At 33.7% G+C, this 26,172-nt stretch overlaps 1 protein-coding gene across 1 annotated transcript in view; it reads right to left on the reverse strand.

Moving 5' to 3' along the window:
* The window catches only part of CDH9 (cadherin 9), a 141,906-nt gene extending 122,892 nt beyond the window's left edge, over positions 1-19,014 (reverse strand). Inside the window, exon 1 of the mRNA XM_004738086.3 lies at positions 18,807-19,014. The gene's annotated coding sequence lies outside the window, so the exon portion shown is untranslated. The remainder of the gene's footprint in view (positions 1-18,806) is intronic.
* Between the last annotated feature and the right edge of the window lie 7,158 nt (positions 19,015-26,172).

The following is a 26,172-nucleotide window of genomic DNA, read 5'->3' on the forward strand; positions in this document are numbered from 1 at the left end:
GGGCAATAAACCTCCACCTAGTTGAAGATTGGTGCATAACTTTTGACTTCTCAAAAAGTTAACTACTAATAGCTACTGCTGACCAGAACCTTACCAGTAACACAAATAGTCAATTAGCACATGTTTCATATATGAATTATATTCTGTATTCTTATAATAAAGTAATCTATAGAAGAAGATGGTATTAAGAAAATCAAAAGAGAACATACACTTATAGTACTCTACTGTATTTATTTTAAAAAGTCAAATCTCTGTTCTTCAAATATTAACTGTATGTGTGTAATATACATATGCATATATATACATGTATATATATATACACACACAACACATACTTTGCATAACATACATGTCTAAAGGATAACAAAAATTACTTGTTTTATGCATCTTGATGTGTTATTGTTTATGTCATTACTAAAAGTAGTTATGAGTGTTTAAAATAAGAATTCACCAAATTTATACTGTCTGATGATCAATACTTTAAAAAAGTCTTTCTTGGTTATTACATGTTTTAAGGATAACTAGTACATAATTTATGAGACAACTGAGATCAAATATTTTATTTGGAGAAATAGTACTGAAAAGTCCTTATAAAATTGAATACACATTAATTCATTCTAAACAATACATATTAAAACACTTTGTCAAAATACATCTTCAAAATGAAGTGTTCAATAACTTAGCTTTCAACTAGTAAAAAAAAGTTCCAGAAGTAAATTTGACTTATTTTTATTAGAAAACAGATTAAAATGATTAATCTTACACAGTTTAATAAAGGAATAAGTTTATCTCAAATATAAAATCTCAGTTGAAAAGAAAACATATTAAGACATTTTCTCATATTTTTGTATTGCAGTCTGAGCCATCCAAAAGAGGGAGCTAAAGTATTGTGCTAAATAGCTTGATTTTATGACTTTGAGATTTTTGGATCAGATTCATACATGAATTGCACACTGTGTTTAGATGTAAATTTAATTGGGTCTGAGGTTGGCTTACTAACACTGACACATGTCCTATACTTAACTTATGGTCCTAAGATTGTATATTCCCCTAGAAGAAAATTATTTTTTCAATGATCATATAATTACAAAAATAAATTACAAAAATGGAAGGAATATTAAGTAAAACTCTTAATAGTGGGTCTATAGGAAGGAAAGGAATCACATAAGCCTTGTGTAAATTGAATCACTTGATTTTTCTCCACATTTATATAAACAGAACTAATAATATTGAAGTTGTTTCCATGTACATGAAAGCACTTCAAAGTAATATAAAATATGATGTATCTGTAAAACCTATATGAGAAATATATGATATTTTACATAACTTCAGCAATATCATTGGCAAAGAGATCCTATATTCTAATTTTGTGCGTGGTTTGTCTAACACAGCTGCTATCTATTTTTCCCATAGACTGGGACAAGATAACATTATAAATAAAAGTTCATTGCCTGAGAATATCAATCTGTACTTCCTTATTACAGAATGTTATTTTACAATGAGGTTAATTTAATTAATGAATAGATTAATTTCCTTCTTCAGAACATCAGAAAGAAATCTAACTCCAGTAGGAAATCAAAAACAGAGGAGATAATTTACCTATAAATAATTAATTTTCATGTAAATGAATTGTGAAGGCAAAATGTTTAATTGACTATCAGATATTTGTATTGTTATATTTTCTCAAGACATTACATTGAAACATAGGGTGTTGCTCTTTTGTGGTTTGGGAGAACTTATGCACTCAGGCTTTTCTTATTACTCTCATAACACTGTAGATAAAACATGGCTAAGGATAGTAATTTCTTGTAGGTTTAACTGAGGGGTCTAAAACCTAAAGTTTCTGATAGATTATTTGTTGGCATAAACCAATGAAATGGTATCCAAGAATAGATTTATTAAAATATGCCACTATACAATGTCCCAAAGAAACAACTAGCTTTTAAACCCTTTTTTAAAAAATGTGGTCTTTTACAAATTGAATGTCTTTTGAGGATTCATTTGACATTAGAATCATTTGACCTTCAAATGAATTTTATCTTTAAAACTAGTGAACTGGGGCATCTGGGTGGCTCAGTGGGTTAAGCCTCTGCCTTCGGCTCAGGTCATGATCTCAGGGTCCTGGGACTGAGCCCCACGTTGGGCTCTCTGCTCAGCAGGGAGCCGGCTTCCCCCTCTCTCTAGCTCTCTGCCTGCCTCTCTGCCTATTTGTGATTTCTGTCAAATAACTAAACAACATCTTTTAAAAAAATAAAATAAATAAAACTAGTGAACTGACATACTTTCTTTTTTCCTCATGATGGAGCAGTTGTATTAACAAATTGGACAATATCACTCAATCTTTGTTTTAATATAGAAATAATTTGTATATATAAATAATGTAGAAATAGCACAATTGTATAACTGTAGAAATATATATAAGCTCAACTAAATGAGCAGATCACACTATTTGAATTATCTACATACAAAAAATGATTTAAAACACATGACTGAAACTTGAATTTCTTTTGGTGATTGATAATTTGAACTCATTGTTATAGGTGAATAGGCTGACAGAATGTTTGAAAAAAAACGATGGGGTAGACATGACCAAGAAATACAGTTCTGAATATTTGTGGACAATAATTAAATTCTAAGTCATATTCTTTTTATACATGGAAATTCTGCTATCAGTGGAGGGCACTTAGGCAATATGGAGAAGGTTAATTGAACAGATGCAATTAGACCTAACGCAGAAGTATCCACATCTCAGAAAATGTGTTCAAGAGGACCAGGTGTGAGAACAGGATATCCAGGCCTTTGGATACTCCCAAAGTCTCCATTATTCTAATGTTATATTTTCCCCCCACAGGATGGAAGCTTGTTTGAGAAACAATTGGAAGTTTAGTATAATTATTTAAAGCAACGATCTGTTGACTTTGGAACTGAAAAAGCCCTTAGATATTTTCTAGTCTATAATTTTTAAGGTGAAGAGGTTAAACTCCAGCTTGACAAATGAATGTACACCCCCATTCTCTGTCGTTTTATTTCCAATCCACTGTTCGTTTATTACAACAGACTGGAATGTCATTCCACCCTATAAAATTTGGGAAATAATTAGTCACCTGCCTCTTACTGCTCGCAGAGAGCATATTGCTTGGCACGAATCTGTTTTTATTTCTCTACATGCACAATTCCATAGGTTCATCCTATTCTTTCAGCAAGATTTGTGGAGACATCTAGGCCCAACCACAGAGGTGAATCAAGTGGCTGTCATTATTTAGCCACCGAGTTTACTAGCATGCTGTATTTTACATATGAAGGGTTATGAATCAAAAACAATTTGTAAAAATATAATGATTGCCATTGGTAAGCTAATCCTATTCACATAGTCTATTCCTGGAGACCTATATTCTACTCTTGGTTTTTTTTTTTTTTTTCCTGTAGGATCACTTTGAACAAATTTCCTGGTGTTTTGCTATCCTTATCTGTAAAATCAGTCAATTAAACAAAATGTCAGTTCTTGCTGTACTAATCCTTAGTTATATTGAATCGTACTTTTCCCAATTTAAAATCTCTCTTCCAAGAGAAAGATCACATTTTATAGAATATATGTTTTTTTTTCCTCACTTTAAAATAGCATGTAATATCATTAGAAACCATTATCATAACTTGACTCTATTTTTATTAATAATGAAAGTCAGGGGCGCCTGGGTGGCTCAGTGGGTTAAAGCCTCTGCCTTTGGCTCAGGGTCCTGGGATTTCAGGGTCCTGGGATCGAGCCCCACATTGGGCTCTCTGCTTGGCAGGGAGCCTGCTTTCCTTCCTCTCTCTTGGTCTGTCTCTCTCCCTACCTGTGATCTCTGTCTGTTAAACAAATAAAATCTTAAAAAAAAAAATAAAAAGTTAAATATTTTCCAAGACTCAAATTTTTCATAATATTTTCAAACTTATTTTTCATGCTTTTATAATGGGGAGTGTTTTTTTTTTTTAATTTTTTATTTTTCATAAACATATATTTTTATCCCCAGGGGTACAGGTCTGTGAATCACCAGGTTTACACACTTCACAGCACTCACCAAAGCACATACCCTCCCCAATGTCCATAATACCACCCCCTTCTCCCAAACCCCCTCCCCCCGGCAACCCTCAGTTTGTTTTGTGAGATTAAGAGTCACTTATGGTTTGTCTCCCTCCCAATCCCATCTTGTTTCATTTAATGTCCTGTGCCTTTTGAAAGTGTGATTGCTTACATAATTTTTAACATTTCTTCAACTTTTCCAATATGTTCATATTGTTACTCCTACTCTCTGCATACATGATTGATCATATGGTATTTTTAAAAGTCAGTGTATATTTCCTTGGAGAAAATATGTTGTGGAATCAAGTAAAATCTTAGCATAGGCCAAAAGCTTCTTTTCATCAATTATTTGGAGGTATAATTATTTTTAATTTTTAACTTCTTTTAGGAGTCTAGACAAGGAAAGTCCTAAAACATTTACAGAATGTTTAATTACTTTTCCCACACCCCATGGTAAAACTCTCTTAACATGGTTTTGGAAACTGACAGTTTGAGTATATTGTGAATATACTACTCTTACTACTAATAATCATATTAAACAAAATTAGTATCTACTAAGTAGCTACTATGATAAGCACTTTGATGCATGTATTATCATAATCATTCTTGACAACAATCCAAATGAATACAATTATCCAGATTTTCACATGAGGAAACTGAAATTTAGGAAGATAAAGTAAATTAATTGAGACCATGCTGGAGGCAAGAGGTAGAGCCAGTGTTCCTAGTTCAAGAATCTGCATTCTTAATCATTTTAGTTAACAGTTAAGTAAACATTTTTTTCCCTACTCTGTGGGGATTTGTTCCCTAACTCTGTAACTCAAGAGAAGGTCAGGCAGATTTTGGTTATTAGCAAAAAGAGAAGCAGGGAATTATGAGATATAAAATTAGGGTCAGACCAAAAGTTACAAATATGTACCTTCCAATGTGGCATATCAATCAGTTTCATAATTAAGCAATGTAAAATGTACTAAAGGAATAATTTAGCAAAACATGGTTCACCCATAACACGTTGTTTCCTCATTGAAAACCACCAACAAATTTTTATGATACCATCTTAAGACTCCAAATTGGCATATTTCCTTTTTTATTTTACAACTATAAAATACATTTCAGACAAATGGACACTATTATGTAGGATGAGAAGCATATTATCTACACTTCACTTGGGGAGAGAATGTTGTCATTATAATTGTTTACTTTGTGCAAATGCTATAGACCTCTTCATATATATTGAATACCATGTCCACAGGTCCTTTTATTTTTTTAAAAATATTTATTTAGGGACGCCTGGGTGGCTCAGCTGATTAAGCAGCTGCCTTCGGCTCAGGTCATGATCCCAGCATCCTGGGATCGAGTCCCACATCGGGCTCCTTGCTCGGCAGGGAGCCTGCTTCTCCCTCTGCCATTCTGTCTTCCTGTGCTCGCTCTCTCCCTCTCTCTCTCTGATAAATAAATAAAATCTTTAAAAAATATATTTATTTATTTGAGAGAGAGAGAGAGAGGAGGGGGAGGGCAGAGAGGGTCTTTGGTGGACTCTGCAGTGAGCACAGAGCCCTTCCTGAGGCTGATCCCCTGACCCTGCCATCACAACCGGAGCAGAAACCACAACCCAGACTCTTAACTGACTGCGTCACCCAGATGTCCTCATGGGTCCTTTTAAAGATGGGTTTCCAGCCACTCTTTGTGAGATTAAAGGTCACTTTTTCCGTAGATGGATATATCCAGGACCCAAGAGAAAATGAAGGGGTCATTTAGATATGGTTAGGAAGATACTGAAAACTAATCAAAAGACTGTCTAGGGCTCTGTTACAAAGAAATAAAATTTGGTTTAATACAGTTATCTCAGAAAATTTAACTCGAGATCGTTGAAGAGAAGAAATCAGTAAAAAAAAGAAGGAGAAGCCAGAAAAGCACCAGAAAATAAAGGTAGACATGACCTAACAGACAAAGTGATGGAAACAGAACCTACAGAAAGCAGATCCTCAGAAGTAGAGAAGAATTTGAGTCGCATAATCAGATTCTTTCTTTTGGAAACCATATTAGAAGTATGAAAATCATGTCTAAGATAAAAATCACACAGATAGGAAGAAATCCACATCTAAAGACATTTGAGAAAATTCTAGGACAGATTCTGCTATTTCTCATTCTTTCAAAAAGAGGAGCATCTCCCTCAAAATTCAGGATAAAGGAGGATCAATCCTATTATGGATTTCTTTTTTGGGGGGATGGGAGGAAAGAGTTGTAAGACTGTCCCTTTTCACTATAGATGATAATATAGAAATATACAAAGATATATACAGGCATATTAGCTTTCCTCACAATTAGATACTCCTCCCTGCCTCAGCCTGAATCTTCTATTTATAATGGGAGACACTAGAGAACTTAATAATTTGAATACTCATAGTTAATATTTAAATATTCTACTGCAGCTGTCTGAAATTCCCACTACTATATAAATAGTAACATTTAATGAAAGTCTAACTTTGTATACATAAAATATATATATATATATTATATTGAAACTAAGTATTTAATGAAGTAAAAAGAAAAGAATGCAGGTTATTGTTAAAACACCATTACTATGAAAACTGGAAAATGTGCAGTTCACATTCTTATTATAAGTTTATAAGTATCTAAATAGGCATAATATAACAATGTAATGTTTATATATTAAAATTAAAGTTATAATTCAGATTATATTATAAAGTTAGCAAAATTTGTTAACATTCTAGACTTTTGAGTCTGCCATTTTTCTACCTAAAATAATTTTTCTCATAATATTTCCTTTTCTCCATTCAAAATCAATTCAAAAAACTTCTCTCATACACCCTATTCCATCTACCCCTTCAGTAACTCTCCATCACATGACCTTTCTTCTTAGCACTTATCAATACCATATTTATCCTATTGATTATTTGTATCACTCCTCTGGAGAGTAAGTTCTTATGATTAGAATCTCTTTGTATCATGTTTACTGCTATAACCTCAGCAACCAGAAAATGCTGCGTGATGGTAAAGGTTGAATAAATATTTGGCATCCATACCTGATTATAGAACAAATTTACTAAATAATATAACTTAAAATTGTTTCTATGTTTCAAATGACATTAACTCTGTTTTACAGAGATTATGGATAAACTATCAAATTGTTAGCATGCACCACAAAAATAACTTTCAAGTTATTATTAATGAATGTTATTCACAAACATGTAATCATTTACCATCATTACCACTATTTTTGTTTGAGCTCTTTTTTTTGTTCTTTACACCAGAGTAAAATTCTTATACAAATAAACCACCTTTATAAAGTGTATTCATTTTAAAGTCAAGAATGTCATTCACTTTATACTCATCATAATTCAACGAATAAAAGGGGGAAACCATAAAAATGCTAGAAAAAGAAAAGTTAAATACCTGGCAATAAAACATGTGATGAAAAAAAAAAAAGTGATGATATGAGACACTATGAAATTTTATTACCATTAATGATTTACCAAATGTTACTTATATCTAAAAGACTTTTATAACTCACTTATGTCTCCAAAATCCAAGTGTAATATACTCATTCCAACATCAAGCAATAAACCTTCTAGTATTCTATTTATGATAGTAAATATTATATATTAATTTTAATATGTATAAATTTACAACACAAAATATTTAATTGCATGTTATGTCAACTTAAGGAGCCATATGATATATGTGACAATGTACATTCATGATGTTGTAAATGACCTCTAGATGTATCTTACCTAATTTTCAAGAACAAAGAAATTACTCATCAAATTAAGCTAGGTCTCTTGTGCTCTTATTTTATTTTTCCCCAAAGATTTTTTGTGTTTATTTACCAGTGAAAGAGAGAGAGCACAAGCAGGAGCAGAAGGTAGAGGGAGAAGCAGGCTCCCCACTGAGCAAGGATTCCAATGTGGGACTTGAACCAGGACCTGAGCTGAAGGCAGACACTTAAATGACTGAGCCATCCATGCGTCCCTTTTGTGCTTTTTTATATGGACAGTCCCAGTAATCTTGACCTAGAAACAATCATGCTTCCTCATACATTATTACTAATGTATAATGTAATGTCCTTTACATTACATTATAATATAAATACTGCTAATATCTGAACACAGGAATCTCCTAGAGCTCCGAGGCATTAAAAGACTTTCTCAAACTCATATACTTTGGATGACTGACCCCAGGACTCTTCTTGCCCTCTCCAATCACAAAATATTACCTATGAAAACTTTTTTGCTTATTGCATTTTATATATGAGACAATTTGCATCCAGAAATGAAGATAAGCTACCCATAAAACAGAACAAATAAATGGAGCTGGGAAGAAGCTCTTTGTCTGCTCACATCACCAGTCACTGATTCCAATACGGTGATATTATTAAATATTCATATTTTAATTTATGGACCTACACAGTCCATATCTTTTTGGGGTGATATTAAAATTCCATGAATATCATGAATGCTTTGGACTGTTTTCCAGGGAACTCATATTAAATCATAAATACAATATTTCTGTAAAGATTCAGAATAGTTTCAATCATTTGAGACCTAAACTTTGGGCTCTTTAAGGCTGTGGCTATATTTTTAAAACTCTAAATTTAGCAGAAAAAGTTAAAATATAAGATAAACCAGCTGCTGAAGAACTTGGATTCAAGGCTAAGGAGTATTGATTTATATCCAGATGCGATGGGGTATGGGCTGGGGGTAACAGGAGAGAGGGTTACTTGAGCATATTCTTAATTTATTATACTTTGTGGAAAGTATCAGTTGTTAAGGAAATTGTTGGCTAAGTGAGCAATTAAAAGGTTATTAAAATAATACAGCAAGAGATACTAAGGTTCTTATAGGAAAAGTGCCCCAAGGACTGGACAGGAAGAGACCAATGTAAGATGTGATAAGGGTTATATCTCTAAGAATTTGGAAAAACCTTATAAGAAATAATTACAAGTCATAAAGAATTTTTTTCTGTGTATGTCTAATGGAAGTAGTGAGGAAGGATAAAAACTGGTCTTAAATTAACTCAAATTAATTTAAACTTCTTTTAAAAGGGAGTTTTGGTCCCAGTTACTGTGAGCTCTCTATTTCACATTAGGATTTTTTATTTCAGTTTTTGAGACAATATCAAACAAGAATTCATTTCACACAGGGTGACTGGAATGATAGAGCAATCTGTAAAACGTTCCTTATTTTAGAACTGAAGTAATGAGGGACATTTATATTTGAAAAGCAGGCACAGGATTGACAGAGATTTTTTTTTATGAGTTTAATGCTATTAGATAGCAGTGGATTAAAGATTCCAAACTATATAGGCGACGCTAAGACAAAATAAAAAGTGAAGTTACAAGCAGATAAATTTTGTCACATATGGCAAGAAGAGAATCTCCAACAAGGGAAGTTGTTTGGAAACAACGGTGGCTTCCATGAGAAGTTCTCCCCAGCACACGTTTCCCATAGCACAGAGCCAGGCGACTGAGCAGGTATTCAATAATGAATAATCCAAAGGTAAGAAAATGAAATAATCATCCAGTGGGTGAATTAATTATTGCAAATAATCTGAAGGTCTTTCTCCTGATGGTGAGTTTAAAAGAAAAAAACAAAAGGTGCATATAGAATTCTGAACAGACTATACATATTTAGGATACTACATTATTGTACTAACATGATGAAATGTATTGCTTCCACTGGCACCTGCAAACTGTAGGATGAACTGTCATTTCTACTACATGGGAATGGGGCAGAGATCAGCTTCTTAATGTGAAAAGTTTGTATGCATCAGTTGTGGGACTTCTGAGGCCAAACAGTCAATATCAAAATAAATTTCCAGTTTGTCTCCTCATACACAAACCTTATGAAACTCCAGTATATAAGGATAGCTTTAGGTTTTCCAGCCCCAGTTTTTCTTAACAATTCTCCAAATTCCTTATTTGGAGGAATATAGCAGGGCTATATTCCCAGACTTACAGTGCAACCCTCTTGTCAGTAGCAGTAATTCTCCTTGTTCTACTCATCTCTTAATGAATTATGATCTTGGTCCTACTTCACTCCTGGTAAGACCCACTTCCAGTCAATTAGAAAGTGAAAGTAGGAGAGAAGTGGAATGGAGAAGAATTTCTAAAATCATCCTAGAATATATTGACCAATTTTTATTAGCTCCACATCTAGGGAGTTTCTCATGTTGGAAAAGCTACTTTTCTGTCACAGTTCACTGAATCATCTCCCACAATGCAAGCCAAGTTAAGGAAGATAGGCACCTGTAGTTAAATATATTCTGTCTTCAGAATAGAAGTGGAGTGGGGGTGGGGAATAATGATAAGGGGAAAGAAGCAAAGCAGTAAATGTGGAAATGGAAATAGCAGCAAAGCTGAAGTTGCAGTGAGGGTAAGAAAGCACACATTAGTTAAAAACAGCAAAAGAGGGGCGCCTGGGTGGCTCAGTGGGTTAAAGACTCTGGTTTCAGCTCAGGACATGATCCCAGGGTCCTGTTATCCAGCCCTACATGGGGCTCTCTGCTCAGAAGGGAACCTCTCTCCCCCCTCTAGCCACCTCTGCCTGCCTTTTGCCCCCCCCCCCACCAATCGCCTCTGCCTGCCTCTCCGCCTACTTGTGATCTCTGTCAAATAAATAAATAAAATAATCCTTAAAATATAAAAGCAGCAAAAGAAATAAATCATCACGTTCATTGTGTGGAAAAAAACAATCTGCTTTCTGTAAATCACCATAAATTTGTACTTAATTTGGTAGAAGGCAGTGGACAATGCAAAGCTTAAGTAAAGTCTGCGTTAGCACCAAATGATTTAAAATTAAAGCATAAGAGAAAGGATAAAAGAAAATGGGTATGAGTAATATCTTCCCCCATGATTATAATTAAAGGAGAAAATACATGTTACACTTTGAACATAAAACATGTCACCAAGCATATTAAAAAGAGTAACTTAATTGGTTTATCATATATACATTAATAGTTCTATACTAGTATATCATTTGATACCTTTTATTATTATATATGTTTAGAATTTTTAACCACATACTAAATTCTAAGAATCCCTTCTGTAATCTTAACATATGCTTACTTTCCAAACACTAAATTGGTTGAAAATACACTTGTAGCAGATTGATTTGTTAATACTTTAAATTTTTCTCCTAAAGGAGATAATTGAAGAGCAATTATCATATGAGTTTGAGATGACAGAAGTCAAAATGCAAGGAATACAAAATAATAAAAACATCAGATAATTACATCTAGAAAAACTATCTACAACTGCAGTTTTAGTAAGATATATCTATATCTATATCTATATATATGACATCTTATAGGCTTATAAGACATCTCTTATTAATAGAAAGCTATTGTATTAAATATGTATAGAATTTTATAATTTAAAGGTACTTATTTTCTAAAATCTGCTTTCAAATCCATATTTTATAGAACAAAACACTGTTTATAAATAGTTGGAGATGTGTTTGTCCAAACCCATAATCCGGATAAAATTTTTATTCCAGGTAAAAGTTCCTCACATTCTTTTCTATGGGCTGCTTACCTACATTTTCTTTTAATTTCAGAAGAGTACAACTTATAAATATGGTGAATGAAATAAATGCAAGACATATACCAGTGACAGTTTTATTCTGAAGTAACATTTTGTTCCTCCCTGAATACAGTTAAAATTCACTTCCATAAACACAATTCAGTCTTGGGTATAATGGAGAAGAATCTGAACTCTTACATTAAATAAAGTGTCGGTGATTTAATAAAAGGTGGTTTAAATAAAAGGTTGGTGATCCCATAGGCAATGCTTCATTTGTTAAGCAGAAAGCCTAAAAGCAGCATAGGTCTGGAGAGATGTCAGACAACCATGAGTCATCACTAGTAAATTCACATTGTTGTGTGACTCTACTGCTGTCTCTGTGATGGAATCCCACCACTTCCTAGACTCCATTCTATCATTTGGACTCCATTTGTTTTGATATTCATCTTTGGGTGTAAATAATTATAGCCTCAAGTAGTTTCCTAATATATACCTATTTTTTTTAATTATAGCAGAACAATTCTTTTAATTTTCAAAAATCACAAAATATTTCCAAAGTTAGAGATTTCTTCCTACTTAAATAGCATTCTATATTTAGTTATTGAAAATGAAATTTAACATGGGTTTAAAGTCCAGAGTAGTGAATTTGAGATACATCATACATATCTATATATCTTTATAGATATATAGAGATAAATATATATATATATAGACAGTATATGATAAAAACTGATAAAAACTCTGATAATTACATCTAGAAAAACTATCTACAACTGCAGTTTTAGTAAGATATATCTATATCTATATCTATATATATGACATCTTATAGGCTTATAAGACATAAGCCTGATAAAAACTCTTCATTTTATTGTGTAAAATAACACATATTAAAAAGTATGTTTGTTATTAATAGTCACAGTTTCTATTTTAATAGAACTGGTTATTTTAAGCTAACCAAAATTAATTTTAATTACAAGGAAAAGTATATTTATTGTAGGTTTGATAACAACATTTTTCATTGTAAATGATTATATCAGAGATCTCAGTTCTAAGCTGAACATAAAAGTCAGACAAATATGATTTGCATACATAACCATACATGTTATTATAATAGTACATTATTTAATTTTTGGAATAATGTAAGTATTGCCAGAAATACAAATCTGAACCTTATGTTTAAAAACATAACAGAATTGAATCTATGTAAAATGTCACATTATCAAGAGTGGCAAGATTTGGGAGAGAAGGAAAAATATTCTCTCTTCTGATAGTTAAACCTAGTCTAACCCCTGCTCAGTACATGCATATGTAGTTGATTTATAATGTGCTAATAGGTTATAACATTAATCTCGAAGGAGTGACCATAATACAAACATTTATCCTTGACTTTGGTATTAAGTATGGCATATATCTTATTAGATATAAGGAAGTGATATTTAGTCTTAGTGTTACATTTTTAATATAAAGCAATTGATATAAAGCATTAAGCAAATAATTTACCGAATAATATAATAATTCTAAAATGCCTATTTATCTAATCCTCAGGTAGGGAAAATGGCCAAGTAATTCCTATAAAATTTTACCATTTAACTGTCCTTTCTTTGTACTATATATAACAAATGAAAAATAATAAGGATTTTATTTTCTGATAGTTATAATAATCTAACTTTTACCAATATGTTTTGAGATAGCAATATGATTCCTACTTTATATAACACTTTTCCTCCCATCATAAGAGTGGGTAAAGAGGTTATATTTTATGAGGTCAAGAGTTGTGGACATTGAATGGAGAACAATTATTTCTGCTTACAGTTTTAAGAAATGAAAGTCTAATACTCCCTATTCAAAACTTATACGAATCAGCCATAACACATGGACTACAACTGAGTTTAACTTTTTCCAAAATTAAGAAATATATATATAATTGCTACTTTACTACTTCATAATACCGTATCTATAATTACCCGACAAAAGAACTTTTTAGTATATAATGTTACACCATCTTAAAAATTTAAAACTAATTGATTTATACATTGAAGTAATTATTTTCCCTTTCTGTTTTCCACATATTTTTGAGTCTACACACACAAACATATAAACATACATGTACATGGAGATAACTACAGATACAGGTACACAGAATTATGAATGGGAACACAGATACAAGAAGATACAGATATATAGATGTTACTTTGTAATTCAACTTACAAGTTTCCTCAGATGTTTCATTTGTGACTTAATTACCATTACAGTGCAAAAGAGATTTGAATTTCTTGAATTCATGGTACATTTTCTGTACTTTGAAGTATTTATAACACATAGAAGTGAATATTTAAAAAAATATTTCTGGCAACTACATTAATTATTACAGTAACCTGCTTTAGTGGAAAAAAAATAGATGATGAAGAAGTTACTTGATTGTCTGGGGGAAACTTTGGAAACTTTCAGGTTCAATTGTCCCAGTTTTATTAAAGTGGAATATTTCACATGATGTCTTTTCTCCCAGGAAGTGGTTATTGGTGTTTATTTGCTTAGACTACACATTGTTATATGTGTTGTCATCTCCCTTGTTATACTGGCTTCTTGTGAATATTTTTTGTTAGGACTTTCTTAAGACTGGGTTTCAGTAACTAAGGGAAAAAGTTCATTATGCATTGGATACTTAATTAGTAATAAAGTATAGTAAGCTTAGTATATTCTAATATAAATTTTCAGGTATATCTATTTCTTAAATACATTTAGGAACACATTCATCTTTAAACTCAAAAATCAAATAATAACTATTAGTCATTGCCGTTCCCATTATAAGTTGAATAAGTGTTTAGAGGAAAAAAATTATGAAATCATCCATGCTCTTCACAACTATATGGCTAATCTCAAGAAATGATAGGAAAGACAAGCTTTTTAATTCATACTTATGAAACAGTCATGCACTCTGGTGTTTCTTTGATCAATTCAAAAGACCAAGACTTATCTTATTCTTGAAGAGAAATAGAGAATGCAAGAGCACTCATTTCTCCTGCAACTGATTTATAATTTGGCAAAGTAATCCAAAAGCACAGAAAAGGAACAGAAGGAAAACCCCTGCATGTTACTTAAGGAAATATTCAAGTCTTCTCCTTTTCCCTACCTTTCCTCTTAAAAACAAATCTCCCTTTCTTTCCCTCTGTATGGGTGTGTGTCTCCCTCTCTGTCTCTCTCTCTGTCTCTTTCTCTCCTACCCATATGCACATACATACCTCACAGCAGCAAAAACAACACTTTATGAGGTTTCCATTTTCCCTTCATAAGCAGTACGATCCATTATCATGACTTTTATGTTTTGAGAGGTGTTTCTTGGTAGTGCTAATATAAAATGTCTGGGTGAGGCTCCAGAGATCAGCGTGCTTTTATTCAGGCACTTTGCATTCTTAATGTGGCTGTAAGACCATCTCTTACTAGTGCTAAATGTAGGGATAAGTGCATTAACATATTAGGACTGCTATGGAAATGTGTAAGTGCGTAAAGACACTCTCCTCACTCTGCATTTCTTACTATGTTTTAATGATAAGGATATTATTGGTTCCAGGCTGAGGAATTCAAAGTGAGTCATAAGAGAAAAACTTTTTCAGAATGTTTAAAACAATCCAGGAGATGTTGTTCTCACCTAAACACTGTGTGTATGTATGTGTGTTTGTGTGCACACCTAATATGATTTTCATGATTCAACATTATATATTTTCACACAATGTTGCCAATTTTTCATATAGATTTGACAACTCTGGATATATAACCTTACCTTTCTAAACCTCCATTTTCTTTTGTAACATCAGAGTTGAAGGTGGTTATAATCCCTTTTCTAAAGTTCTAGAGTTTTATTTAAAAACCTAAATAAAATGTCATGGGTATTAAGAGACTTTGGGGGGACATATTTTAAGTCACAACTCATATCTGAAAACAAATATGAAAGATACAATAAACAAAATTGCTTTATCTTAGGAAGCATATGTTCTACATTGAAAAATGACTATTAATTAGCATCAGGTAAAGACAAAGCCAATTAAAACCAATGTCTTTTTGATCCTATTCCACATCCTGTCCTCTTTCTTAAGACAGCTTAAATAAAAATTTTAAAAAAAGAAAGCTTAATTTTAATTAACTAGATAATTTAAGACGTAAATACCCAAGATCTTAACTAGACTTTTTATAATAAAATACCTCACAATAAATACAATAAACCAAACTTACTCTACAGTTAATATGACTATTGATTTGATATATATAATATGGTAATATAAATATAATGGGATATAAATATTTTGAATATATATAGATATATACATATATAGAATATATATCTATATATACATATACACATATATATTTTTTGAATATATATATAGATATATATCTATATCTATCTATTTATATACACACATATATCCTTGAAGTCATAAGTATAAATACTTAAAACATCATATTGGACATTTTATAAAGTACCACATTCTGTTTTTTCAAATGTTAGATTTATTTATACTTTAGATTTAAATTTTCATTTGCAGAACAAAATTAGTCTTAAAGAATATAGCAAACTAATGATCCATCACATTGAAACATCTGTATTAATGGTAAGTAATTATCCATGTAGGCTGTTCACGTTCATAGAGAACAAATTACAATCAATGTTTATTCATGACATATTCACATAAATTCTTTAAATTAACTTAAATGTAAATTTATACTTTCTTGAGACAATATATTGCCATATTACTCATGTATTTTATGTTATATAATTTCAAGCATTGTCCAAAGCATTCTGATTAACTATACCTATACATTGTGCAAATATTGTAGAAAATGCGTATCTGCTTCAAATCACTACTACTGTCTAAAGAGAAGTAAGCCAGTGGGGAAAAAAGTCTCCAGTTATTGTTTTTTTGAATCCCATATGGTGAATGCACCATAGAAGGGACACTCTACTGGCTAAACTTTGTATATACAGGGGTCGCAGGAAAATACCAAATGAAATCTTTTCATGGAAGGTGACATTCAGAAGGGCTTATGATCCAGCATACAATTTCTCAAGTCAAGCAGCACAACATTTAAAGACATCATTTCAAAGCCAACTTTAATACTGTGGTTTTGCTGCACACAGGCAATGGCATAAGACGTCTTTATGTCTTATTCATATGCAATGAATACAATAATGGTAAATGATTATGCAGATCATTTCAAAATTGTTTTAAAAAGCTATCACCTAGTGTAATAAAGGGAAAAATCATATTTTTTCATCCCAGAAAATATTATCTGGTATGACTTGCTTTATTAGTCTTGCCCAATCTATCTGACGTAAAGTTAGTGAATTACTTTTAAATTGAGACTACTATCTGCTTCCTGTAAGGCATTTTTTTCTTCAATATTTCCAGAATTAGATTTGCTCATACCATGCACTTTACCTTGCATTTTCTCATGTTTCAAAACAAACAAATACAGAGATGACAGTATTTTAACATCTTAGTAGACATCTATTAAGGGGATATAATTAGTTTGTACTCTCTCTTTGGGAAAACTTCAGTTGAATTCATAATATGTTTGAGGACAAGATCACAAATATATGCTGTTCATGTTATGCCTAAGTTCTTTGCTGTTACATGCTGAAATTGCATGTTATTTCATTTTCCTGATCTTTTAAAAGACCCACCATTCAAACCTGGATTAAGCATATTCATAGTTACACAAATGTATTCTACATGAGACATAGCATTGCCTAGGCAATGAGACAGTGTCTGAATCTGAAAATAAGATTTAGCCACCATTCAATGCAGGAGATTTTATACATTTCTTTTTAACTTAAGGTCATCAAATGATCTAATTCATTCTTAGTCAGCTGGGGCTGAAGATGGGTAACTCTTCTTATTCCATAGATCAAGAGGCAAATGAAGATTTCCTCCCGTCATACAAAGTTGCCACTTTTTGCTGTCACAAAATCATTTTTTTTCATGCTACATAGATTACAAAACCCTTGTGAAAAAAATCTGTATTAGTAATCTCGTAGATCTATAACATAAAATATCTTTATATATATATACATCTTTATATTCAGAAATAATCTTCAGAAAAGACCTCCAGCTTCTCCTCAAATCTATAAGCCACTACATTCTTATCAAAAGTTGATCATACAAATAAATGTGAACTTATCTACTACAGGTGATCACTTTTCTTTTAGTGCACCATTGGTATTCAAAGTAGATTCTGAGAACACACACTGATAGCAGTATCTAAAAGTAAAAACTATAAAATACTGGCCATCTTATAGTTAAAATTGATCTTGCCTTTTTTGAGATTGGTGTGCTTAAAAATTTAATTGATGTGAATGGTTATGTTGAGTATGCAAAGAAAAATAAAACACTGCTTCATCAAATCATTGCATTTTCCATATCATTTCAGAAAAACATGACAATTTTGCCTTTGAAGTTCTCCCTCCTGTGGTTTTCATCCAGTCTTTACTACATTAAGATACATTTGCCTGTGATAATGGAGAGCAATTATAGCCAACAGCGGTACACATTCAGAATGTTGACTTGAGTAAGAACCACAAATATTTGAAGAAATCTTAGCTAGGTATAGTGATCACTTTAATCCGGACAGCCTATGTCCATCTGTCCATGTGTTCTTTGTACTATTTCTATATTGTCTTATTTTAATATGAAAAATAAGGAAACCATTTCTTATTAAATTATGAATAAAGATGCCTTTATTTTTGACAGTTCTGACTCAGATTTTATAAACAAAAGTTATGAAAAAACCAGGAGGACATTTGAATTAATATAATAATAGCATCCATGTATACATTAATATGTGAGTAATTCAAGACCCCCCAAAATCAACTAACACAATGTGAAGTTTAGTTTTATTTTATAATAATCCTCCATATGCAAATTTGAGCACTATGAAAAGAGCTCTGATAGGTATCAGTTTTGTAAAAGTAACATATGAAGCAAGCATTGCAAGTTTTCTCAGTGAGCATCTTAATATCTTATTCAAATACTACAAAATGCATTCTTACCTGCTTCCAAAAAAATTGTTGAGGGAAGGAAGAGAGAGAGAAAGAGAGAGAGAGTACAAAATAAAGCAACCAGGAGAAAAGCAGTATTTGTACTACTTCATTTTAAGAAAGCAAAAACTGAATAGCTTATATTGTCAGGTAAAGTAAATAGCATTTACCTTGTTTAGTAGCGGAACGGAGTATAGCCCTGCTCAGCGCTGACAATTCCGGTGTTGCTTCTGTCTCATTCCTACTCTTCTCTTTTTATAGTATCTTCACAGCTGAAGCTTCATGCATCTCAGCGTGCCTCCCTCTTCGAGCATCACTTTTAACTCAGACAGGCAGGAAGCTGAAGCCAAAGAAACTCTCTGTCTGATTGGTTTCCATTCAGCGTTTCTGATTAATAAGAGACGTCCCTCACGTAGGAAGATACTGCCGCTGATGGCGCTGCAGGGCTGGAGGGCTGGGGCTGGGGGAGTAAGACCTCTTCAGGCACAGTGATTTGCAAGCGAATGAAGTGGGAGGGTTCGGAAGGGAGGGCTTTGTCAGAGACCCCCCCCAGGAGAAAATCACCCAGTGTTTTAGGCTCGGTTAATCAGCTCTGCTTAATCTGTTTGCGATTGGGAGAGAGGTCACAGCATGTCCCTAACCTGTAAACCATCTGTAGAAAATATATATCACATGGAGATTGCTGTTACTCAAAAGAGATTTGGGGCATAGCCCCTACAGAATTCACGACTACCTCTTTCAGTTCAATACCAAAATTCCGAGTTTAAGAAAATGAAGGGAAGGAATCCAGATCACATATATCATTGATAATGATGAATTTTTATCTGTGTCTCTGAGTTTGTAAACTAATCTTTCAAAAACAGTAATTGAAAAATATCTAATAACCGATGTCCTACCATGTACTTTTTAAGAAAGAGAATGATTTCAAGTATAATTTCAAGTATCTACAACCGTTTTTTATTTGATAATGCAATTGAGGGATTTTCACCTTCCCCAGAAATGTCCAAAAATAACTGTGTCCATAGCCACATCGTAAGAACTACGCAGTCCACCTGTTAGATCCGCTGCCGTACACTGTACAACTGTTAGAGAGAGAGTAAAACATAAGAGAGTCAAACCCCGTTTCAGAAGAGAAGTCTCTTTAGGACTTCTGGAAATGGCACAATAAGAAGGATATTGATTGTAGATAAATCCTTCTGAAAAGAAGTTCTAGTAATAGTTGTATGAAATGCACGGTGGGACTATGGCTCACTTTATAACGGCTCGGCTCGTTAAGTCACAGTAAGTAAATAGCTTAAGCGCCAAAAAATATCAATATCTTATTTGATGCTTCAAAGGAAAACTGACAATAGAAAATAAAAATAAAATTTGCCACCTGTCCCCCAATGGTGACATTTATCCATGAAGTATAGATAATAGAGATGCCTATTTGTAGCATGAGCAGTATGGAAATTCATTTCTAAAAAGGGAAATCAAATACTTAGAAAATACTGTTTTACAAATCCCCAAATACAACATGGCACTACGAATGTATGGTAATTGAACTTGGAGTACATGGTTTTTAAATAATTGTGAATCTGAAATGTAGGAAATGGACCCAAAAAAGGGACTTGTTTTGCCCATCTACAAATGAAGAACAGAAAGAAGGAAAAAAACTTTAAGCATATTGTCCAGGGCTAGATGGATCCAAGCGGTTAAGAACAGCTTAGTGAATTCTTCATGGAGGCTAAGAGTGTTTTCTTGAGGCAAAGATATTTAATATAAAATTCACACACCCTTTTATACTCATTTCTTCCAGGTGTACTTGATCCTTAAAATAAAAATGTATATTGTTGAAGTCTCTTTGTTAATGCTGAGATAAAGTACTATACATAAAATGGGAAAAGAAACCAAACAAAATATTTTATCATAGTTTAAGGTAAATATTCACAAATAAAAGCTTTAAATCCCTAAAGTTGAATACATTTCATTTCCCACCGAAACCTAACTGTAAGAAAAGACTGTTTTGTGTGAAATCTATAGTCCAACAGAGCTTTTTATTACCTGATTTAAAGTTATTTTTGCTACTCCTAGAAAAGGAGTGGGGGAAAGTGTAAAAGATGGTTATTCTGTCCTTCCCTTCTCTGTCACACCGATTATGGAGCATTTGAAAACAGAGGGCCTAAACCTTGGAATTTTTAAAAATTCGTTTACATCTTACGTATCCCTACTTGTAGGCTTTCAAATTTAAGTGGAATTCTCTATTATATAGAACAGGTTTCAAGTCTTAGAATAATGTTTATGAATTTTAGCCAACAGACTTACACAAAAATATTAATCATCATTATTTATAATACATGTATATTTTCTGATGCTTCAGACATCAAAATCATTAACAGTAAATGTAAAATATTATTTGAACTATTCTTTCCAAGATTATTTTAGCACGAATTAACTTCTTTTAATCATTTGGTGCTGTACATGTGTTGGGTAGGCAGTTATAGCAGCCAGCAAAGAGCAAGTCATGCCGGCTATGGGGAAAGTCAGAGGCCTGTCCTGGCAGCCCTCTAAAACAAGGCCACAAGATGTGGGATCAAACCACATAGGCCCAAGATGCCAAGTCTGGAAACCCTTGACCACATAGGGAAGAAAAAAATACAAAACCCTGCTTCCGAGGAATCCCAGCCTCAAGTAATGAATATTCGAACCCCTTGTTAATAACTGTGCATAAAAGATATCTGAAAACCTGAGCCCCAAGGTGTGCAGGTTTTTGTGGCTTTGTCTCTGTCTCTCAAGCTCACATGCTCTCACATCTAGAGGATGTGCTGTTGCTTTAATAAACTTCCTTGCCTGTGTTGCTCCTCCACTGTGTTGTGTCTATCCTTGAATTCTTTCTCATGATGAGAGCAAGGTCCTCTGGTGATGTCCTGGGGATGGCAGGGTTGAGGACTCAAGGTCCTGGGTCTCCCCAGTCATAGCAACAAATGTAGTACCATAGCAAAACAAAACAAAACACATGGTCTTTAAATTTTTCTCTTTTCTTTTTCTTTGAATATAATGCATCTCCATACTTGAGGACTCCATCTATCAAAATAACTGCTCATCCTTGTGAGTCATGATAAAAAATAAACATTTAGTCTTCATCCAGATTTCTGGCACTGAACTCCTCCTACAACCTTGAAATTTTCTAAGTGGTGAGAGCATTAGGTTGTCTTTTGTTATGTTAATGAAATGACTTTCTGAACACAACCAAGGATGGGGGCTGGTTGCCAAGAGAACCAACCATGTGATTAGAAGGTTAGAACTTTTAGTCCTGCACCTCTGATTTCTGGGGAGAGAAGAAGGGGTGGAGGTTGAATCAGTTGCTGATAAGCAAAATGGTTTAGTCAATTATACCTATGTAAAGAAGCCTCCCCAAAAGACAGGGTTCAGAGAGCTGCTGGGTACTATAGTGAACACTTGGAGATTTGGGACAGATCATGGGTTTTGTAGCTTATGCATCTCTTCCATCTGGGTCTTTCTGAGTTATATCCTTTTATAATAGACTGGGGATCTAGTAAGTAAAATGTTTGTCTTACGTTCTGTGAGCCCCTCTAGCAAATTAATTAAACCTAAGGCAGGGCTTGTGGGAACCTCTGATTTATAGCCACTTGGTCAGAGGTAAAGGTAACAACCGAACTTGTAACTGGCATCTGAAAGGAGGGAGGCGGTTTCCTGGAACTGACCCTTAACCTATGGAATATGATGCAAACTTCAGATAGATAATGTCAGAATTAAGTTAAATTATAGGACAACCAACTGGTGTCCCAAGAATTACATGTTAATGTGGTGAACCTCCCTGGTTCCATGTTAGGATTGGTACCAGACCTATTTACTCTGCTATATAGACAACTCCAAATGTTTTCATTTTGTGTTATAATAACTTGACAGCTTGTTGAGAACTTTTCAAAAAGTAGTCACAATGCTAGTTTATCTTGCACTGAAATGGAAAATAAAAAGGATGAATTAATAAGTAAAATAAACTTTATACTCAGGTGAGTTGTTAGGCATACAATTAGTCCCGTGGCGTTCAGAGAGGACCATAAAGACATGGTTTTGCCCTGAGACAACTGTGAGATGTTCCCTGTGCCATGACATGACTCATAGGATCATCCTGGGATATAAAACCAACATGTGCTCCTGCTAAGAGCTGCTCCTGCCTTCTCAGCTCATATCTTTGTATAATGACTTTTGCTTGCAACTGTTATGAATAACCACCACCAGACTTTGAAGTCAAGAATTTGCTACTACAATCTGAAGATTAAACTATTATCAAGAATGGGGCAAAATTTAGAAATCATTCCCTCTTTCCTAAAAACGATCAATTTTCATCCAGTCATTGCTTCATTGCTACTTACAGCATGCCCCCATGGTTTCCCGTTACCATGATGCTTGTCATTATGGGCTCTGAGATCTTCCCACAATTCATCAGAATTCCATAGACCACTTATGCCCACTGGTGAATCTGTTTAACATCAGAATTTTTTTTTTTTTTTTATCCTCAGCCTTTTCTTTGAACAGTCCTTCCCAGCTCTGCCTCAAAGATAGCTATTGTCTGAGGGTTCTTCTCTATTTCGTATGTCATACATGAAAGATAATATTAATCCCATAGCCCATGTACAACAGGACCTACAGTGGGAATGAATGAATCTCCTTGGTTGTCATTGCTAGACCATTTTCTCTCACTCCTTTACCCATGCTTGCCACAGATATTATCGTGCCTAACTCCTCTTGTTGAAATCATTTAAAAATGAGATGATTGTTCCTCTTTCATTGAAGCTGAGTATAAGCATAGTTTAATTTCTTCTACTTCTTCTTCCCCTCCTCGTTCTTTCTCTCTTCCTCTTCCTCCCTCCTTCTCCTCCCCAACTCTACTTCCTCCTCCTTCATTATTATGTTGTTATTGTTGTTGTTGTTGTTGTTGTTGTTTTGGATTTTAACCACTGATCTCATCATTCTTAAATTCAGCAATCACTTAAATGATGTACACAACAATTTACTCCTCTTCCCTTGATTTTTCATTCACAGTGATGATTTCCTCCTTTCCTCTTGAGCTACAATCTCATTGTCATACCCTATCTAGAAGAGGAAAAACACACACACACACACACACACTTTTTTTTTCTCCTTTCTGGACAACCCTGATAGCTCTTCCTCCATTCTGTGCCTCAAGGTAGAATAGCAATGTGTTGACTCAGTAAAACAAAGCTCAGCAAGAAAGGCAGGATTATGTTTTTTCTTTCAGATAGAGTTGGTAGTGTATTCTTGGTTATAAAATACTCATAATTTGGGGACTTTGAAATGGTAAATATTCATGATGTGTAAAAAAGCATGAACGTACCTTTATGATCTTAATCACATTAAAATGCTTTTGTGTAGATACCCACATGGGACCTAGAAGTCAAACTGTAAATTGCTTGCGATTATGGATGACTTTGTTCTTTGCTTTTTGTGCCTTCAGTTTCCTTCTATGCACATGTTAACTTAAAAAAAATTTTTTTAAAAAAACCTAAAAAGGGGCGCCTGGGTGGCTCAGTGGGTTAAGCCGCTGCCTTCGGCTCAGGTCATGATCTCAGGGTCCTGGGATCGAGTCCCGCATCGGGCTCTCTGCTCAGCGGGGAGCCTGTTTCCTCCTCTCTCTCTCTCTGCCTGCCTCTCTGCCTACTTGTGATCTCTCTCTGTCAAATAAATAAATAAAATCTTTAAAAAAAAAAAAAAAAAAAAAAAACCTAAAAAAACCCAAAACACCTCAATTATCAGTAAACCTACTAGACTCCTACTTTCCTTTAATGATGGGTAAATGGATGTCTCTAGAGGACAGTGTCAGAGGAGAGAGAATGATCTTTTCATGCATGTAGCCTTATCTCAACCAGAAAGATCAAAGGATCTGGTGCCCACAGGCCCCCTCCTAGAACAAAGATTTTCTTCTGGCTAATTACCTAGGGTTCCCAGACCAAACAACCCTCCCTATAAAATGGGGAAAACAGAGACAATAAAAAGATGTATCTGTCTTTTTTGGGTTGTTATAACAAAATACTATTGACTAGATGGTTTATAAATAACATAAATTCAATTCTCACAGTTCTGGAGGCTGGAAGTTCAAGACTAAGGTGCCAACAAATTTGGTGTCTGGAAAGAGCTTGCTTTATATCGTTTTGCTATGTCCTCATGTAGTGGAACATCTGAGGGAATTCTCTGTGTTCTGTTTATCAGGACAGTAATCTTATTCATTAAGGCTCCACCTTCATGACCTAATTACTGCTCAGGGGCCCCACCTCTTAACAGCATCATCTTGGGCTTTAGGATTTCAACCTATGAATTATGGAGAAATAAAAACATTCCGACATAGCAATAGTATATTGACTTTTTTTCCCTGTTAGCTTGTTTTTCCTGGATAAACCTTACCTTGCACCTCTGTACATATCACTAACTGGTGTTTGCTCCTAACCTATAACTTAGTATCTATACTTGTAACCACCAAAAATGGCATGAATATGTTTTTTTTCAGAAATCCCAATTTTGCTATTCTGACTCCTATTTTCAAATCACTCTCTTTCTTACCTTGATGCGAGCAATTCTACCTCCCTTCAGGACCTCTCATGCATCAAACCCACATCATTTTTAATGTTTGTCACTCCTCTGAGGTTCTCACGTCTCTGCTCACTCGTGTTTGATCCCATGAGTCATTATCAAAACTACTCCATTGCATAGCATACTCTGTTGTTCAGTTCTCACTCCATGACTACACATACACTGTCTCCAGATAGTAACTTTGTTTTTTTGTTTGTTTGCTTATTTGTTAGTTTTTTTAAGAGAATGCTGAAAAAAATATAAAGGAAAGGAGCTCTGTATCAAGCTGTGGCAAAGAAACATGGACCAGGGATTCTGGGGTCCTGGGGTGAGCCATCCACCAAATAATGCAGCTGGAATAGAATTTTGGAGTCAGAGTGACTGTCTTAGTTGCTCTTTGTTTTTTCTTCATAGCTCAGAGAGCCTTGACATATTCCAGGCTTCATACAGAAGATAAAAGTTTAGGAACTTCACAAAATCCTTGAAGTCTGTCCTTGGATATTTATAAACCATGCAGAACATGGATAGCTGCTACAAGTCCTCTGCCATTTAAAAAAAAAATTCTGTTATAGTTATACTTATTACGTGAATACTACCATGCCCATTATTAAATTAGCTCCTGCTATCACTAGCCAGGATAATACCACTAATTTGAACAATAGCAACTGCTATGATTTATTGTATACTTGCATTAACTGCAGCCATTTTATAAATGTCTTAAAACAACTCTGCAAGATAGATTTTTTTCTTGATATCATGCAAGGAAACTGATGGTTAATGAAGTTATTCATCAAAATCCACTAAACTAGGCAATTGATAGAATCTAGAGCAGAAACAAGTTCTATTTAAGTTTAACGCCCATCCTTTTAAGCAATATACTTACTGTTTACCTCCCTCATTTGCCTGCTGGCCACACCATGCATCACAACTCAGGCACTAATGGGCAAA

This window comes from Mustela putorius, unplaced genomic scaffold (assembly GCF_011764305.1).
Source record: "Mustela putorius furo isolate JIRA1106 unplaced genomic scaffold, ASM1176430v1.1 tig00000407_pilon_pilon_pilon, whole genome shotgun sequence".
Taxonomy (NCBI): domain Eukaryota; kingdom Metazoa; phylum Chordata; class Mammalia; order Carnivora; family Mustelidae; genus Mustela; species Mustela putorius.